The sequence below is a fragment of the Nomascus leucogenys genome, chromosome 14 (assembly GCF_006542625.1).
Source record: "Nomascus leucogenys isolate Asia chromosome 14, Asia_NLE_v1, whole genome shotgun sequence".
NCBI classification, from domain to species: Eukaryota; Metazoa; Chordata; class Mammalia; order Primates; family Hylobatidae; genus Nomascus; species Nomascus leucogenys.
In genome coordinates, this window is record NC_044394.1 from 88,060,057 (window position 1) to 88,079,897 (window position 19,841).

The 19,841-nt window shown below is 50.1% G+C and overlaps 1 long non-coding RNA gene across 2 annotated transcripts; it reads left to right on the forward strand.

The window, feature by feature from the left end:
* The first annotated feature begins 4,961 nt into the window (after positions 1 to 4,961).
* On the forward strand, positions 4,962 to 18,528 carry LOC101176649. 2 transcript variants are annotated; one of them, XR_004033331.1, is made up of 5 exons: positions 4,962 to 5,070; positions 6,575 to 6,830; positions 8,818 to 8,935; positions 11,441 to 11,564; positions 16,874 to 18,528. It is a non-coding gene; the product is annotated as an uncharacterized LOC101176649 (long non-coding RNA). The 2 variants fall into 2 exon arrangements; XR_001116903.2 differs by having other exon boundaries at positions 4,962 to 5,029; positions 6,425 to 6,830; positions 18,280 to 18,528.
* The last annotated feature ends 1,313 nt before the right edge of the window (positions 18,529 to 19,841 follow it).

The following is a 19,841-nucleotide window of genomic DNA, read 5'->3' on the forward strand; positions in this document are numbered from 1 at the left end:
GGCCTGCTAATCCCAGCAGAACAACCCAAGGCACCGCACTTTAAAAAGCAACGACCCAATTTTGATGTTTTGGAAAAGAAGAAAGCCAAGTTGCCCTTATTTCGAAGTTAGGAGCAGCTGTCACAAAACAGTTTCATGCACACGGCAGGAGAAGACATAGCGTTTGCAAGGTAAGGCGCAGCGGGAAAACGCACACAGGGGACAGCCCCGCATATCCCCCATCTGCCCTGCGGCTGGCTCCTCTCTCCAGCTTCTCCCCTGCTCTGTGCGTGTCTCATGGGGTCTCCCAGCCAGAGACGGGGGAGGAAAGGAGGAGAGAGGGGCTGGCTACTTATTCCTCGGCCCCTCCCTGTTGGCTCGAGGTGGTCTCCTGCACCCGGACCACAGGCCTGGGCTCCATGCAGCACTCTCCTCACAGCTTGGTCCTGGTAGATGCTCCCTCCCTTGCCCTGCAGGCCCAGCAGTGCTAGTGGCTTCCGGCTCTTCCAGCCCTGGGTCCTGCACTCTCCCTCCGTGGTCTCTTTTTTTTCTTTTTTCTTTTGAGACAGAGTCTTGCTCTATCACCCAGGCTAGAGTGCAGTGAGATGATCTTGGCTCACTGCAACCTCCGCCTCCCGGTTCAAGTGATTCTCCTGCCTCAGCCTCCCAACTAGTTGGGACCACAGGCGCACGCCACCACACTCAGCTAATTTTTGTATTTTTAGTAGAGACGGGGTTTCACCATATTGGCCAGGCTGGTCTCGAACTCCTGACTTTAAACCAGGCCTGCTGGGGTAACGTTTCCTGTATTACAGAATCACTTGAGAGATCCTAGTGTCTATTTAGAACACCCAAAGGATTTAGAAATGGAAAAAAAAAAATGGTTTGGGGACAGCTTAGTTCTCCTTGCTCATTTGGTGGTTGAGGAGCCTGAGCCCCGTGTGGTGAAGGTCGCCGTTCCAAGGTCACCGGCAGGAGTTGGAGAGCCTGCTCTCACAGGCATCACTGTTAGAAAAGATTCACACACACACACACATACACACACACACAATACACACACACACAATACACACACATACACACACATATACACGCACAGATACACACACACACACACACACACACGGGAAAGCAAGGGCCCGCCTTGAAAGCTTGCTGTTGACTTCCCAGGCTGAGTTGAGCACTGAATGGTGATTTTTGAACTTCCTTTTGCTCTGTTCAGTTGTGCAGATATAAGTGAAGTCATTCTGTAGTCAGGTGACTTACTTTAATAAAAAATTATCGTGCGACAGTGACTTGGGTGGTTTTCTGCTTTCCCTTATTGCATATCAGTTAGTCCCACACACAGAAGGATCCTTCAAGCTTTTAAAGGGTCTGGGACTTTTTTTTCACTTTTTTTTTTTTGTATCAAGTAAGATAGCTATTTAGTTTTATTTTTTCCAAATCATTTCAACATTGTGTATTGTATAAATCCCCCCATGCTTTCCAATATTATATTTGTCATGTGCTAAATTCTCAGACATACCTGGATCTTTTTTTTTTTTTTTTTTTTTTTTTTTTGAGACAGAGTCTCGCTCTGTCACCCAGGCTGGAGTGCAGTGGCGTGATCTCGGCTCACTGCAAGCTCCACCTCCTGGGTTCACGCCATTCTTCTGCCTCAGCCTCCTGAGTAGCCGGGACTACAGGCGCCCGCCACCACACCCGGCTAATTTTTTGTATTTTTAGTAGAGACGGGGTTTCACTGTGTTAGCCAGGATGGTCTCGATCTCCTGACCTCGTGATCCGCCCACCTTGGCCTCCCAAAGTGCTGGGATTACAGGTGTGAGCCACTGCGCCTGGCCTACCTGGGTCTTTTTCTGAACTTCGGTTTTCTTCCACTGATCATTTGTCTATGCGTTGGTCACTGCCATATAGTTTTAATAACAAGAGCTTACTATACATTTTCTTTTTTGAGACAGGGTCTTGTTCTGTCTCCCAGGCTGGAGTGCAGCGGCACAATCATAGCTCATTGCAACCTTGAACTCTTGAGTTCATGCAATGCTTCTACCTCAGCCTCCCAAGTAGCTGGGACTATAGGCATGAGCTACTGTGCCCGGCCTATTTTTATATCCGATAGAGAAAGGTTTCCTGAACACTCTTCTTTTTAAAAATGTTTGGCTAATTTTCTTTCAAGCATTCTTCCAAGTGTACTTTGAAATTCAACTTAAGTTAAAACAAACAGAAAACAACGCACTGTAATTCTGATTGAGTCTGTATTGTATATGGAAGAATTGGCTATTTTGTATGATTACATTTTTCCTACCCAGGAACACGAAATATCTCTCCTTTTGTTCAGGTACCGTGTCCTCCAGGGAATTACTGCAGTTTTCTACTCCCAGCATTGTGTAATTGTTGAGTTTATTTGAAAATTCTTTTTACTTTTAGTTGCTATTTGAAATGGAAACTTTAAAAGTTTGTGTTTTCTAAATGGTTATTGCTGATTCATATGTATAAATACTCATCCATTTGATAAGTTTGTAGTTACGTAGGCTAGATTTCCGCGTCAATCATGTCATTGGCCAACAGGTTTATCCCTTCTTCTTCTGCATTTACACCCTCTGGCCCCTGCCTTGGGCACAGGACACAGGACTTCGAGACAGCAGTGCCTCTTCCAGGAAGGCCTCTGGAATTTCATCCCTCAAGATGATAGTGCCTTTGGCTTTTGGTTTCAATATGTACATACATTTTATAACGTTAAGCAAGTTTCATTGTTTTTCTGGTTTGCTAAGAGATTTCTTTTTTAGTGAGAACATTTTATAAATGTTATCAAGTGCCTTTCAGTAGCTATTGAAATGTTATTGAAATGTTCAAATGGCTTCCCACTTTTAATTTATTCATATAACAATTTACATGAGTAAATATCTTAATTTGAACCAAACTTACATTCTGGAATCAAGCCTACTGAGTCATGGGATCTTTTTTTGTTGTTGTTGTTTGTTTGTTTGTTTGTTTTTGTTTTTGAGATGGAGTCTTGCTCTGTCGCCCAGGCTGGAGTGCAGTGGCATGATCTCGGCTCACTGCAAGCTCTGCCTCCCGGGTTCACGCCATTCTCCTGCCTCAGCCTCCCGAGTAGCTGGGATTACAGGCACCCGACACCACGCCCAGCTAATTTTTTTTTTGTATTTTTAGTAGAGATGGGGTTTCACTGTGTTAGCCAGGATGGTCTCAATCTCCTGACCTCGTGATCCGCCTGCCTCAGCCTCCCAAAGTGCTGGGATTACAGGTGTGAACCACCACACCCGGCCAGGATCATTTTTATTTTTTTAGAGACAGGGTTTCACCATGTTGCCCAGGCTGGTCTCAAACTCCTGGGCTCAAGCAGTCTTCCCACCTTGGCCTCCCAAAGTGCTGGGATTGCAGGTGTGAGCCACCGCACCCAGCCTCCTAAGGATCATTTTTAATAGGGACAGTTACTGCCCACTTGCTGATGGTTGATTCGGGTTCTTGAATCTCTCGTTTCCCCTGAGACATTGATCTCTCATTTTCCTTGACCACTTTGGTTGGGCTTTGCTAGCAAAGCCTTCACTTTTATAAAATAACCTAGGAAAACCTTCACTTTATAAAAATAATATCTTGCCTGTAATCTCAGCACTTTGGGAGGCTGAGGCAGGAGAATTGGCTGAGGCCAGGAGTTTGAGACTGGCCTGGGCAATATAGTGAGACCCCATCTCTATGGAAAAAAAAAAGATAAAATAATCTCTTCAGGGGCTCTGTAGTAATTTAAATAACATGGAAATTATATATTCATGGAAGGTTTGTCAGAATCGGTAAAATGGTGTTGGCCTGGCAACCTCTGGGGGGAAGGGAGAGGGGGAGGTTTGTTTTTGTTTTTGAGACAGAGTCTCTCTCTGTCGCCCAGGCTGGAGAGCAGTGGCGTGATCTCAGCTCACTGCAACCTCTGCTTCCTGGGTTCAAGTGATTCTCATGCCTCAGCCTCCCAAGTAGCTGAGATTACAGGCACGTGCCACCACGCCCTGCTAATTTTTGTATTTTTAGTAGAGACAGGGCTTTGCCACTTTGCACAGGGTGGTCTCGAACTCCTGGGCTCAAGTGACCTGCCTGCCTTGGCCTTCCCAAGTGCTGGCATTACAGGTGTGAACTGCCCACCACACCCAGCCTGTTTTTGTTTTTTTGATTTTTGTTTTTGGCTCAAACCAGCAGTCTCCAACCTTTTTGGCACCAGGGACGACTTTTGTGGAAGAAAATTTTTTCCATGGACGGGGGCAGGGGTGGGGGATGGTTTCAGGATGATTCAAGCATGTTACATTGATTGTGCATTTTATTATCATTACATTATAATATATAATGAAATTATTATACAACTGCAGTATCATGAAGAATCAGTGGGAGCCCTGAGCCTGTTTTCCTGCAACTAGACAGACCCATCTGGGGGTGATGGGAGATGGTGACAGGTCATCAGGCATTAGATTCTCATAAGAAGTCCACAACTGCTGGGCATGGTGGCTCAGGGGCTGGGCTCGGTGGCTCAGCCTGTAATCCCAGCACTTTGGGAGGCCCAGGAAGGCAGATCACGAAGTCAGGAGATCGAGACCATCCTGGCTAACACAGCGAAACCCTGTCTCTACTAAAAATACAAAAAAATTAGCCAGGCGTGGTGGCAGGCGCCTGTAGTCCCAGCTACTCAGGAGGCTGAGGCAGGAGAATGGCGTGAACCCGGGAGGCGGGGCTTGCAGTGAGCCGAGACTGCACCACTGCACTCCAGCCTGGGCGACAGAGCAAGACTCTGTCTCAAAAAAAAAAAAAAAAAAAAGCCCACAACCTAGATCCCTCGCATGCGCAGTTCACAGTTCACAATACTGTTCGTGCTCCTCTGAGAATCAAATGCCACCACTGATCTGACAGGGGGCGGAGCTCTGGCAGTAACATGAGTGATGAGGAGTGGCTGCAAATACAGATGAAGCTTCGTTTGCTCACTTCCTGTTGTGTGGCCCAGACAGGGCACCGTCTGTGGCCCCGGGGGTTGAGGACCCCTGGTTTCAACAACAGAAATGTACCATCTCCCAGTTCTGGAGGCCAAAGTCTGAGATCCAGGTGTCTGCAGGGTTGATCCCTTCTGAGGCTGTGAGCAGGACCCCCTTCCAGGCTCTCCTCTGGCCTTTGGTTTCCTTCTTTCCCTCCCTCCCCTCCCCTCCCCTCCCCTCCCCTCCCCTCCCCTCTTCTCCCCTCCCCTCTTCTCCCCTCCTCTCTTCTCACTCTGTTGCCCAGGCTGGCATGGTTTACATTTGGGGTTTTTCTTTATTTATCTTGCCAGACATTTGCATGTTTTGATGAACTTTTCAAACAACCAGTTCTTTGCTTTATATTCAGTTGTAGACTGAGTTTTCCTGGGGGTTTTTGGACTTGGGGAGGAAGGATTTTTTTTTTTTTTTTTGAGATGGAGTCTTACTCTGTCACCCAGGCTGGAGTCCAGTGGCGTGATCTCCACTCACTGCAACCTCTGCCTCCCAGGTTCAAGTGATTCTCCTTCCTCAGCCTCCTGAGTAGCTGAGATTACAGGCATGCGCCACCACACCCAGCTAATTTTTTTTTTTTTTTTTTTTTTTTGTAGAGATGGGATTTCACCATGTTGGTCAGGCTGGTCTTGAACTCCTGACCTCAAATGATCTGCCTGCTTCAACCTCCCAAAGTGCTGGGATTACAGGCATGAGCCATCGTGCCTGGCTGTGATCATTTATCTTGGCTTCTTTCTTAACCCTTCTTCTGTTTCTGTTCTGCAGTGCATGGTGGCTCGTTTGTGTGAGTTCAACGCTCAGCTGTGCATTGTTTATCTCTTAGAGCAGGTGTGAATTTTCTGTTTTCAACCAGCTATGTGCAAACATGAACTCCTATTTTTACAACTGCTCAGACATTCCTATGACAGGGCCTCATTTCTGCTTGGCAACAAGAAAACTGAATTTAATTTCATTTAATCCAGGAAACAGTTCTGTCGGGTATTTTTCTCTAGTGGAGTCTGGTTGAAAGCTTCATCGCTCACAGAGAACATTCCAGCGTTAGTGTCATGGCCTCCAGCCTGTGCAGGGCTTTCTCGGAGCCCAGGTGGCTCCCTGCGGGAAGGAGAATTCGACGCTCTGTCCCCGTCCTCTGCCAGGGACCCACTTACTAGTCTCCTGGGGCCGCTGTAATAGAGGAACACAAACTGGGTGGCATCAAACAACATAACATTTATTTTCTCACGGTTCTGGAGGCCAAATTGCAACATCAAGATATTAACAGATACTGACCTGCTCCCTCCGCAGGCTCTAGGGGAGGAGCCTCCCTTGTCTTTCCCGGCTTCCAGGGCGGCTGGCCATCCTGGGCGTCCTTCGGCTTGTGGCTGCCTGGCTGGCATCCCCGCCCCCGTTGTCACTTGACCTTCCGTATGCCTCTGTTTTCTCTCCTTATACAGACCCCAGTTACTGGATTGGGATCCACCCTAACTCAATAGGACCTCAACTTAATGAAAGACATCTGCAGAGACCCTATTTCTACTAAAAGCCACATTCTGAGACTTCTCGTGGACATGAGTTTTTGAGAGACACTGTTCTGCTCCATGCAGGGAGGGAATTGGAATCTGAAGATGTTGCATTCGAGATCTCGGGGCTCCTCTTCTGATGAGCAGCCTCGGGCTGACCTGGGCAGGTGTGATGTCTGCGCATCACCATCTCCACCCTGCCTGCTGTGGAATCTCCATCACAACGACAGGTGCTTTGGAGGCCGGAGTGCATGCATACGGGCCCTGCACACACTGAATGTCACTGGGAACACGGACACACCCCGCTTCCAGGAGAAGATAGAACACATCGACCCCTTTTGTGAGTACAATTTTTTGAAGTCTCCAAAGCAATGGGACTGCCCTGGGGAAGACAGAGGCTGTGAAGGGAGTGTTGAACCCAGTGGGAGGTGGACAGAACGGGATGCGGGCGCTCAGGGTGGAAGAATGACGTAGGCGGTCAGTGGTCAGTGGGCCATGCCCACATCTGGGCTAGATGTCACTATGGTGCCGTTCTGTCTCCACACAGCCAGGCAATGCACAAAATAGGCCATCTGGGCCATAGTGGGGGTGAACATCCAGCCTGGAGGCCCTCGAACAAGCCCACTGAGGGCCTCCAGTTGGGGGCACACATGGGTGACACCTGGCCTAGTGACGCCCCACCTGGGCTGCATGTTAAAATCACTGGGGAACTTTTAAAGGGCTGATGTCTGATTTCTCCAGGGATTCCGAGGCGAGCGGGAACGAGGTGAGGTCTGGGCTTGGGGGTTTTGGTGCTGGTCATCCACAGTGACACTGAGAACGGAGGCTCTCTGTGGGTGGGCCCTTGGGGAACCCAGCTGACCAGGCCCCTGGGGTCCCGTGAGGCCTGAGTCTGAGAAGGCTCATCTCTCCCAGAGCCTGCGGGCCATCCCAGGCTTGTACCTCTGGCCCCGCTCTCCATTCAGGCCGCTGAACAGGGCTGATCCACGTCCTTCAAACAGCTGCTCAGATATTTCAAATCAGCTTTCATGGGCTTTTCCATAGGAAGGGGACGTCTGCTTGCTGAAGCCAGCAGCTGGCCCGGCGGGAGGTGTGTCAGGTGTGCTGGGGGAGCCGTGACCTTTCCTGGGTCCCCCTCTGTTCAGCGCAGCCGCCTAGAGCAGGCATGCAGGGAGGATGGCCGCGGCTGCCAGAGCCCCTGTGGCTAGGTGTGAAGGGCCTCTGGGTGCTGGAATCTGCACGTGTTCCTGTGTAGTGCTCAGCCCCTAGAGGGCTTGCAGGTGGAGTGGGCGAGGACAAGTTTCTGGGGAGGACACAGGCCTGGCCCTGGGGTGACAGATGGTGGTGTCACCTCATCCAGTCATTCATGAGCTGTGCACACTGGGCAGGTGGCCCCCTGCAGCCTCTGTTCCGCATTTTTGAAATGAAGGGGGCAGAGGGTGGTGTGCACGGTCTCAGCACATCACTCAGCATGGAGGGGTATTGGTCATAATAATAAGGACGAAAAATCCCTCCTAGAGTTCCTTACCAGCCATGCATGGTCCCAGGGCGTTCTCCAGGTTGGCAGTTGATCTAACCCCCCACCCCAATAACCCAGAGTCAGCGACGCCTATTGCCTCCACCCCAGCGCTGTGGGACTAAGGCCCAGGCAGGTTCAGTGGCTCGAACAGGTCACCTGGTTGGTGGGCAGGAGAGCAGGCACCCCCAGCCACCAGGCTCACCGCCTCCTGGGCCCACTTGTGAATGGTGCTCCTGTGTTCACTGTTGACCAAGGTACCCCTTCCACACCCACTCATACCTGGGGTTCCCTAGGGTCCCACGCCTCCTAGGGTCCCTCCGTAGCCTCCACTCACAACTAGAAGCTGAATGACCTTGGTTCTTCCAAATGACCTTTGGAATGACCGATTGTTCTGCTTTCTTCTGAAGACTGTATGACACATTATCAGACCAAACCAGAGCTCCTGGTTTTTGGATCTGGGGATGAATTCCTTAGCACAGATGGAACCATGAACTTCTATGATCAACTGCCAGGAAGGAAATACCTCAGGTAATGCTGCTGCCTGCTGGTGATGAGGGGACAGCCAGTTCCCCATGGTCACATCTGCCTGACGATTAGACCAGGGAAGAATTTGGGCAAAACAGCAAGTCTTAAGGTTTGTTTGGAAATGATCAGGCCAAGCAAAGCCAGAGACTGGAAACTGTATTTCCAGATCTTCATTCGGATTCTTTTCTTTATGTTTCATAAAATTAAAAAGATAAAAATTCACATTTGAATTTGAATTCCCAAAATTCTTACTATTCCTTTTTTTGTTTGTTTTCTGAGACAGGCTCTCGCTCTATTGCCTAGGCTGGAGTTCAGTGGCATGATCTTGGCTCACTGCAGCCTCAAACTCACAGGCTTAGGTGATCCTCCCACCTCAGCCTCCTCAGTAGCTGGGACTACGGGTACGTGCTACCATACCCGGCTAATTTTTTTAAAAACCTTTAGTAGAGATGAGGTCTTGCTGTGTTGCCCAGGCTCGAATAATCCACCACCTCGACCTCCCAAAGTGCTGGGATTACAGGTGTGAGCCATTGCACCCAGCCTCAAAAATTCTTAGTATTCTTCTAAAGCCCTCATTGTGTAGTATCTTCTTACCTTTTCCCCCTTTATTCAAAATATTCCAAACCTCTGCCTCTGGAACTGCCTTGTGTCTTTTTTTTTTTTTTTTTTTTTTTTTTTTGAGACAGAGTTTCGCTCCTGTTGCCCAGGGTGGAGTGTAATGGCATGATCTCCGCTCACCGCAACCTCCACCTCCCGGGTTCAAATGATTCTCCTGCCTCGGCCTCCTGAATAGCTGGGATTACAGGCATGTGCCACCACGCCCAGATAATTTTGTATTTTTAGGGGGGTTCTCCATGTTGGCCAGGCTGGTCTCGAACTCCTGACTTCAGGTGATCTGCCTGCCTCAGCCTCCCAAAGTGCTGGGATTACAGGCATGAGCCACTGCGCCCGGCTGCCTTGTGTCTTTTTAAAAGACGAGGCTGCGGTGTCCTTATCATTTCATGGCTATGTTGATTTCTGTGTAATTGGAGGCCTTGAATTTTCATTCTTAACATTGTCCTCTGGGTGGTGGCCCCAGACGGCTCTGATGGCAGCAGGCACATGTCCAAGCCAGCTCTCCGGCCCACATCAGGTCCCTGGCTTGATACAGGGCAGCGTCTTCCCATTCCACAAGCACTCGGACTCTCTGCTCAGACACAGTGGGACTCTCCATCCCGGTCCTTGGCGTTCTGATGGGGTCGGCTTCCTGGGGCTCCTGGAACAAATGTTCATGCATTGGGCAGCTGAAAGCAACAGCAGCTGATTCTCTCGCGTCCTGGAGGTCAGAAGTCCAAGATCGAGGTGTCAGTAGGGCAACCCTGTCTCTCAAGGCTCCCAGCGAGGGTCCTACCTGCCTCTTCCAGCTTCTGGTGGCCCCAGGTGTTCCTTGGCATATGGCAGCATCACTCCAGTCTCTGCTCCATCTCACATGAACTTCTCCTCTGGGCCTGTGTCTCAAGTCTCCCTCTGCCTTTCTCTGATAAGGACACCAGTCACTGGATATGGGACATGCCCTAATCTCATATAATCTCATCTCAAAATCCGTAACTTAATTACATCGGCAAAGGTCCTTTTTCTATATCCATGGATTCAGCCAACTGCAGATTGAAAATATTAGGAAAAAAAATAACTGTACCACAATGAAAAATAATAGAAATTAAAAAAATACTGTATAACAACTATTTACATAGCACTTTCACTGTATTAGGTATCGTAAGTAACCTCAACATGATTTAAAGTGTGTGGGAGGAGGATTATAAATCATGCTGCTATAAAGACACATGCCCACGTATGTTTATTGCAGCACTATTCACAATAGCAAAGACTTGGAACCAACCCAAATGTCCATCAATGATAGACTGGATTAAGAAAATGTGGCGTATATACACCACGGAATACTATGCAGCCATAAAAAAGGATGAGTTCACGTCCTTTGTAGGGACATGGATGAAGCTGGAAACCATCATTCTCAGCAAACTATCGCAAGGACAAAAAAACCAACACCGCGTGTTCTCACTTATAGGTGGGAATTGAACAATGAGAACACTTGGACACAGGAAGGGGAACATCACACACCGGGGCCTGTCATGGGTTGTGGGGAGTGGGGCGGGATAGCATTTGGAGATATACCTAATGTAAATGACGAGTTAATGGGTGCAGCACACCAACATGGCACATGTATACATATGTAACAAACCTGCACGTTGTGCACATGTACCCTAGAACTTAAAGTATAATAAAACATAAAGAAAAATAAAGTGTGTGGGAGGATGTGCATAGGTTATGTGCATAGGTTATATGCAAATACTACGCCTACATCAGGGACTTGAACAACTGTGGCCTTTGGTATCCTTAGGGGCCTTGGAACCCATCCCTCAGGGACAGCAAGGGATGACTGTAGCCACTCCCGCTTCCTCCCCTCTCCTATCCCCTGCTAACAGCTAATCTGCTTTCCATCTCTACAGATTTGCCTATTCTGTATATAGCCTCTAAAAGGAATCATGTACTATGTGGCTTTTTGTGTCTGACTTCTTTCACTTACATAATGTTTTCAAGGCTTATGCAAATAATGTTTTTCAGGTTTATGCAAATTGTAACATGTATAAGAACTTCACTCATTTTAAGGCTGAGTAATGGCCACATTTTGTTTATCTGTGCATCTGCTGATGGGCATTTGGGTGGTTCCCACCTTTTGGCTACTGCGAATAATGCTGAACGTTGGAGTACACAACTCTGTGTGGACATATGTTTTCATTTCTCTTGGGTGCATACTTGGATATTGTGTTTATCACACCATGAGAGATTCCAGGATGTCCATGCCTTGGGTTACAGGCACATGGAAACTTGCTTTTTTTTTTTTTTTTCAGAGCCATCCCCAGTGCAGGACATGCTGTTGACTTCCATGAGACAAACACCTACTTGGAAATCAGGTTTTTTCTGTACCTTTTGAAGGAGTAGGAATTTCCCAGCATTTCCTGGACAAAGACAGAGGTGAGTGTCAGATACGGAGTGGAGTTCGGAGATGGAGATTCATCCCTGTATGTGACAGGGATGGGGATTTACCAAGAGAGGACAGTGCCCAGCCCGAGCCTGGGAGTTTGGTTGTTGGGTTGGCAGAACTCGTCTGAGATGTGCCATTCTGGTGTGTCCTGGATCAAAATTTGGGGCAGGCTGGGGTGGCTTCAGCTGGAATCACCTGCAACCTGTCTCCTCAAGTCCCCAGTCCCTAATACTGCTGGGTAATCCCTGGGCATATCAGCCATGTAAACCTCGTACCAAAAGGCGAGGCACAGTGGAAACATTTGGAAGCCCCCAGGATAACGCATGGAGCCTGAGGCAGCCTGGCCCAGCCTCTCAGGCCTAGATGCGCCTCTGTGGATGTTACTGTGGCATAGGCGCGCCTCTGCGGACGTCACTGTGGCACAGGCGCGCCTCTGCAGATGTCGGGGGCAGGTGGGTATTTGCGTCCCGTTGAAACCTGTCCGCGCTTGTCAGAGGATGACCAGAAGCAGACCCAGGAGGAGCTTCGGAACTGCACGGGGCAGGTGCAGCCTGGGGGTGGCATGGACCATGGAACACAAGAGGCATCCAGGAGGCAGATGCAGCAGATAGAGGCCACGTGCCTCACCGCCTGTGAAATGCAGGGAGAGGAGGATGTTTATGTTACTGAGCCCATTGGGCACAGCATGGAAGTATGTGACATCCATGGTTGACACTAGGAAGACAGCAATCGAGTTAGGCCTGTGAAGGGCGGATCGTGACCTTGGGCTTTTGTGCAAAGATGACACTCCTGTGTGTGGCTGTGTCCTCCAATGCATTGACATTTAGCGTAATGTTTTTAACGTCCATCCATGTTGTAGCCTTTGAAAAAATCCAGGTGTCCGCAGGAGGTGTTAGTCCAGGGACACCGCGAATGATGCTTGTTCACTAGCAGAATGTGACCCTGGGAGGAAGAAGGTGTACAAAGTGTGTGAGCTCTGGGAGGGAAGAGATATCTCGTTGAGAGAATCCCAAGGGTGTCAGAGGCTTGGAGATCATCCAGTAAGGAAACGAAGGCACAAGCGTCGATGTGGCTGTCTCTGGGTCCTAGGACAGGGCATGTCGCCCCTGCCAGGGTGGTGCTGGCTCTTGGCTGCCTGCCATCTTCCCTGCCTCACTGACCCAGAAAGGCAAAGGTACAGAGAGAGTGTCTCCTCCTTTCAGACAGCGAGGCTGGGCATCATCAGGTTCCACACCAACATGGAGCCCCTCTCCATCAAGGCTTGGCCAGCAAAGGCCTGCGGTGGAGAAAGGTACTGTGAATTGTGGAACCAGTGCAGGGCAGTGGCCCCGACGTGTGGGCATGATGGGCATTTTCCTCCCTTTTTCGTACCTCCTTAGGGTCTGCTTGTCACAGTGTGGCCCTGGGACTGCCTTCATGGGCATCGTAGGAAAGCCACACAGCAAGGCCCAGGCTGACCATCTAATCGGAGGACAGTACCCCATGCTTCCTGCAGACCCCTGGCGGGCATGTGGCACCCCAGTGAGGGGAAGAAGGGGCCATGCCCCGACGGGTGCCAAGGCCCACCTCCCGTGCTCTCCCTTCCCGTGGGGGCCTCCGTGCAGCAGCTCCCAGTGCCTCTTTGCAGCAGAATCCCACGCATTGCACCTTTCTTGAGTCCCCTCCCTTCTTTCTTGGGTACTTGCATGGTCTGGCAGTGGCCCTGACAACTGGGCACGGGGGCCTATTCCACCTGGATCTGCTTAGGGCTAGATGGTCATCAGTGATGCACACTGACCCTTTTTTGTAAGTGTTGCTGTCTCTGGGTAACTTATTTTTATGGGGTCTCGTTCTGATACCTCGGATGTCACTGTGGCACAGGCGCGCCTCTGCGGACGTCACTGTGGCACAGGCGCGCCTCTGCGGACGTCACTGTGGCACAGGCGCGCCTCTGTAGATGTCGGGGGCAGGTGGGTATTTGCGTTCCATTGAAACCTGTCTGTGCTTGTCAGAGGATGACCAGAAGCAGACCCAGAAGGAGCTTCGGAACTGCACGGGGCAGGTGCAGCCTGGGGGTGGCATGGACCACGGAACACAAGAGGCATCCAGGAGGCAGATGCAGCAGATAGAGGCCGCGTGCCTCACCGCCTGGGAAATGCAGGGAGAGGAGGATGTTTATGTCACTGAGCCACTCAGGGAGCAGAGTTTCCGAGTCAGTTTAGACAGGACTCACTCCCGTGGTGGCTCTGGGGCCACGTTCTCCTGTGCCTGGTCACTGCAGGGGAGGGCTGTGGCATCCCTCCGTCTGCAGCCATGGCCGCGGGAGAGCCGCATCAGGAGAACTCAGTGACTCCAACAACGCGGTGTCCTGAACCTGGGGAAGTCCGCCGCAGACCTGTGCTGCAGAACACGGACGTGGCATGTTTGAGAAGGGACTAGACCTGGGCGGCCGTTAGGTTCAGCCCCGCTTTGACAGGTGTGGCTCGAGGAATCCAGTGCCAGCAGCCGGGGCAGTGCAGGCAGGAGGAGCTGGGCCTCTCACTCCCAGCAGGGCCCTGGCACTCCTGTTGCTGCTGCTGAATCCGTGTGTTCTGTTCTCTCAGAAGAGGCTTCCAGTCCTTTTCCCCTGGGATTGGGGTCTCCCGGTCTCAGTCTGCAGTGGGAAACCCAGTAAGAGGCGCCCCCCGCACCGCCCCACTTTCCAGATCCTTTCTCCATCAGTACCAGGGGCTGCAGCAGCGGTGCCCAAATCGCCCTCAACCTCCCTTTCTGCTCTCCCAACTCCCGGGGTGTGGCCCTCCAGCGTTCCCCAGCCTCTGGGCACCCCGGCTCTCCACAGCGGCTCTCGGTGCCTCTGGACTGGTCCTGAGTGTGTCCCAGCAGCCTCTGGCTTTTGAGGCAATGCTTTCCTGACAATACATCTGTGGGTTGAGTGGGTGGAAACTGAATCGCCAACTTATGTTTATTTTCTTTTTGGCTTTTGGAATTTTTTTTTTCCTGAGGTGAAATTCACATAACATAAAACTAACCATTTCAAAATGAAGAATTCAGCAGCAATTAGTACTTACACAAGGTTGTCCAGCCACCATCTCTACCTACTTGTAGCACATTTCCCTCACCCCAAGAGGAAACACCAAGCTGGGCATGCCCACCCCAAGCTGGGCATGGTGGTGCGTGCCTGTGGTGCCAGCTAGTCAGGTCCCATCTGCTCGGGAGGCTGAGGCAGGAGGATCACTTGAGCCCAGGAGGTCGAAGTTGCAGTGAGCTGTGATCATGCCACTGCACTCCAGCCTGGGCGACAGAGCGAGACCCTGTCTCTAAAAACAAAAACAAAAGGAAACCCTGAGCCCGTGAAACAAAAGGAAACCCTGACCCCATGAACAGTCTCTCCCCATTCTGCCTCCCCACAGTCCCTAGCTGCCACTCATCTGCTTTCTGTCCATGGATCACCTATTCTGGGTGTTTCATGTACATGGAGTTGTATAACATGTGGCCTTTTGTGCCTGGTTTCTTGCTCGAAGCATAATGTTTTCAAGGTTCATCTATGTTGCCACGTGTATTACTGCTTCAGGACTTTTTTTGCTTTTTTGTTTTTGAGATGGAGTCTTGCTCTGTCACCCAGGCTGGAGTGCAATGGCACAATCTCAGCTCACTGCATCCTCCACCTCCCAGGTTCAAGCAATTCTCCTGCCTCAGCCTCCTGAGTAGCGGGGATTACAGGCATCTGCCACCATGCTTGGCTAATTTTTTTATATTTTTAGTAGAGATGGGATTTCACCATGTTGGCCAGGCTGGTCTCAAACTCCTGACCTCAAGTGATCTGGCTGCCTCTGTCTTCCAAAGTGCTAAGATTACAGGCGCAAGCCACTGCACCCGGCCAGGATGTTTTAAGGATGAATAATATTCATGTGTATGAATAGACCACACTTTGTTTATCCATCCATCTGTTGATGGACACCTGGGTTGCTTCCATCTTTTAGTGACTATAAATAATGATGCTATGAGCATATGTGTACCAGTTTTTGTTTGAGTACCAGTTTTCAGTTCTTTTGGGTGTATACCTAGGAGCGGAATTGTTGGATCATACGGTAATTCTATGTCTAACTTTTTAAGGAACAACCAAACTGTTTTTCATAGCAGCTGCACCATTTTTCATTCCCACCAGCAATGTATGAGCGTCCTAATTTCTCCACATCCTCACCAACTCTTGTTATTTTCAGTTTTCTTTTTTTAAATTGTATTTACCCTAGAGGTTGTAAAGTGGTATCTCATTGTTGTTTTGATTTGCATTTTCTTAATGACTGGTGATGTCGAACATCTTTTCCTGTGCTTATTGGCCATTTGTATATCTTCTTTGGAGAAATATCTATTAAGTCCTTCGATCATTTTAAAATTGGGTTGTTCATCTCTGCTATTGACTTGTAAGAATTCTTTTATATTCCAGATGCTAGATCCTTATCAGATAGATGATTTGCAAATGTTTTCTCCCACTCTGTGGGTAGCCTTTTCACTGTCTTGATAATGCCCTTTGATGCACAGACATATTTCTCAAGTGATTTTATTCCCACCAGGCTAAACATTATCATACTTCTCATACCTCACTTTTCTGACAAAATCCTGCTGAAAACTTTAACAATATTATTGAAGTTTGGTTTGAGCCTTTCCGCCAATAAAACACACAGTCCTCAAGGCTTTAATTTAATTTAACAATTAAATACTTGAACCCCTGCACACACTCGCATGGCTGGGGGAAGAGAGGGCAATGTGAAGAGCTCTCCAATGGCACTGCCACCTAAAGGCAACGTGGCTGCATGTGACCAAATATGTCACTGGCTGTCAGGCAACAAACTGGTCCAGTGGCGTCACTGGGGTGGGCACGACAGTTCTAACTAACCAGAGCTGGATGCACACGAGCCTGCACACACTCTTTAGCCCACCTAATTGTTTTCTACTATAAAACTCAAGGCATATGTAAAATAGTCACAGATACCCTAAGGAAGGCCCCTGTTAGGTTTATAGTGCCTTCAGGGTGGGTTGACTTCATAATGATCAACCTAGACTTCCACTCCCTCCCCGGGCAAAGAGCTGCTGGCCCAGCACTCCAAGTAGGGAGTTCTTTATGGCTGTTGATCTCTGCTCTGGAGATGAGCTGAGCACCAGACTGGAAGCATGAGTTGCGGGCTGCTCGGGTTAAACGGGAAGACAGCATGCTGGTGGGGGCTGCCAGGAGAGCTTGATGAGGGAGCAGTTCTCTGAGTGGGAGACTTGTTACTTGCACACTGAGCCTTCAATGACTGTGATATTTCACTCCATGTCACAGGCTCCTGGGGCCTACAGAAAGGAGCTGGAGGTACCTAGTGCAGGCTGGGAGGCCTCCTTTATTGAGGTGACATGCCTGGATGCTGGCGGGGGTTGGGGGGAACGCTGCCTCCCTGGAATAGAAGACGCCTTGGTAGCCCTGGGTGCAGGCTGGCCGGCCCTGTCTGGGCTGCCTCTCTTCATTCCATGGCTCTGCTTGTTAGAGGAGGAAGTTAGGCAGACATGAGTGGCGCCCGCCAGCCCAGGAATGTCAGGCGACCATCAGGTGATGGTCAGGCAGTTGTTAAACTGTCTCTCTGAAATGATCATCAGTTGCAGCTCAAGCCGGGGAAGATGGTCTCCCAATAAATAAAAAAAACACCTGAAACTGGTGATCAGCAGCTTCCTGATAAGCTCTCGAGTTGGGTGAGTGGGCTCAAGCGTGCGCACTAAGAGGAAAAATGGCGGATGTATGAACTTCCTCTGGGGGCGTTCAACCAGTAAAGGAAAACCACCCCTACAGAGCACGCGCACAACCTCAGTAAACTCACTACACATGCAATCATCCTCCTGAGTGCTGACCAACATTGCTGCATGGGGCTGCTGAGCAACAGCCCGCCCCGAGGGAAGAACTGAGGGAGGAGAAGAGAAACCCCAGAGCCGTGCCAATGGATAAACCCCACGCCCAGGGCTGAGCCGTCACTTGGATCTCTGAACGTGACGCACTCAGCCCTCTTCCAAGTATACTTTAACTTCCTTTCACTCCTGCTCTAAAACTTTTTCATAAACTCTCACTCCTGTTCTAAAACGTGCCTCAATCTCTCCCTCTGCCTTAAACCTATGTCTGCCCCGAATTCTTTCCTCTGAGGAGGCAAGGATGGAGTTGCTGCAGACCTGTGCGGATTTGCTGCTGGTACTCATGGACAAAGTCTGAAAAACCTCTTCCTGCCCTGGGCAAGGCAGATGGGGGCCCACCAGGCTGGCTTTGCCCACTGTCTCCGATATCATCCAACACAGTCGGCCAGGTTGTGTGGCCCTCTCATCTACATTTTCATTTGCCAACAAGATGGTGTGGGCTATGCCGTCTTTGCACAGTGATCTGATCCCAGGGACATTTGTGTGGGTGTGTGCCCAGGAGCTGCATGTCTGCAGGTTCAGATCGGGGTCAGCTTTGCTGGAGAGTGTGGCTTCCTGCCATGGCACCACAGAAGAGGGCTGGCGGGTTGGTCCTGTTGTCTCTCATAGCTCTGTAGGGACACAGCGAGCCATGTGGACTGACAGCTGGACCCTTCATAAAGATGGCCTAGAAAATTAGGACACTGTCCTGTCGATAAAGCCCCTAGGCCTGCCCCCATCAGGCCTCATGGGTCCTTTCCAGGCCTAAGCCAGGGTTCTGAAATCATCTGTAATTTGAATTTATATTTCCAGGCCACATTCCCTGCATCCTTTCCAGCAAGATGTAATTCTGAGATTTTTGTCATTCCTGGGCGTTATCTTATGAGGACTGCCAAGGGATGCAATGCCATAGGAGGAAAGTTTTCTTCTAAGCTGCAAGCCAGCTCTGGCTTCTGGAGTTTCTCCTTAGGATTGCAAGACAGTAGGTCCCCTGTCCTTTAGGTCTTCTCCAGAAATACCTTAAAATAGCAAATAAAATAAGATAGAAGCAAACAAAACCTGAACTTAACAGCTGACTTGATTTCTGTGCACCGGAAGCTGCGTTTTATTCACCTTTTACAGCCCATTTTCAGGCTGACGTGTTGTCTTAGGGTGTGCACATCGAGACATTTCTCACCCGTTTTTGTAACGTCTTCAAGTTGGGATCAATGCCCTTGAACTTCCAGGCCTGTGCCTGCACAAGCTGCCCCTCCCCGTGTCTTCGGAGAAGTCCTACTGTGGGGACACAGAGCGGGGGAGGCAAAGCACCGTCAGCTACCGTGACACGAAGCTTGTTGCTGGACCCGGAGAACGTGAAGGAGGGGAAGGGGGGCCCAGTACAGTCCATCCCGTGCCCCGCTCAGACCCGCTCTGCCCTCTCGTTACTTCTGGCCCATCACAGAGCCCCCTAGCTGGCAAGATTCGGCAGCATTTGAGGCCTCTTGGTGTCCGTGTCAACTCAGACCCTGGATCCAACAGCCCTGAAATGTCTGCATCCTCCCTTTTCCCAGCGTGTACTCTGACACATGTCCGTAGGTTCCTTTAGGGAGAGGTTAAGGGACTTGGCCAGGTGCAATGGCTCACACCTGTAATCCCTGCACTTTGGGAGGCTGAGGCAGGAGGATCACTTGAACCCAGGAGTCTAAGACCAGCCTGGGCAACATAGTGAGACCTTGTCTCTATGTTAAAAAAAAAAAAAATTAAGGGACTCTGTCAAAATACTTGCAGGGCCACTGTGGGGCTCTTTCTTAAGGAGGCCTGGGATCCTCGCGTACGGATGGGCTCTGGGGCTATGAAATTGACTGAAGATGCTTTTTCATTGCGGTGGCTGATACCAACCTTTTGTTCACCAGCTCTGTGTTTCCCTTTTAGGGATACAGGTTAAGTCACCATGCTCATCCCAAAGGGCACTGGGCCTTTCTGTCATTATAATAATCATGCCCCCTTAGCCACTGGCAGTGCAGTGCCACCCCCTGCCCTCTCCACCCTGTAGTCCTGTCATCTCTGTTGACACTCAGGAGGCAGTAGAGGACAGTATCCCTCGAGCACCCCAGATGCGCCAGTGCCCCCTAATGCTTCAGCCAGAGGGGTCCTCTGGACCTTCCTGGGGACAACGGTCAGGGCTGCATTCTCGAATCTCACTTGGTGAAGTCATCCGGCTTCTCCTTCCGTGGACATGGAGAAGTCGTCTGGCTTCCCCTTCCCTGGACATGGCAAAATCGTCCGGCTTGCCCTTCCCTGGACTTGGCGAAGTTGTCCAGCTTGCCCTTCCCTGGACATGGCAAAATCGTCCGGCTTGCCCTTTCTTGGACTTGGCGAAGTTGTCCAGCTTTGCC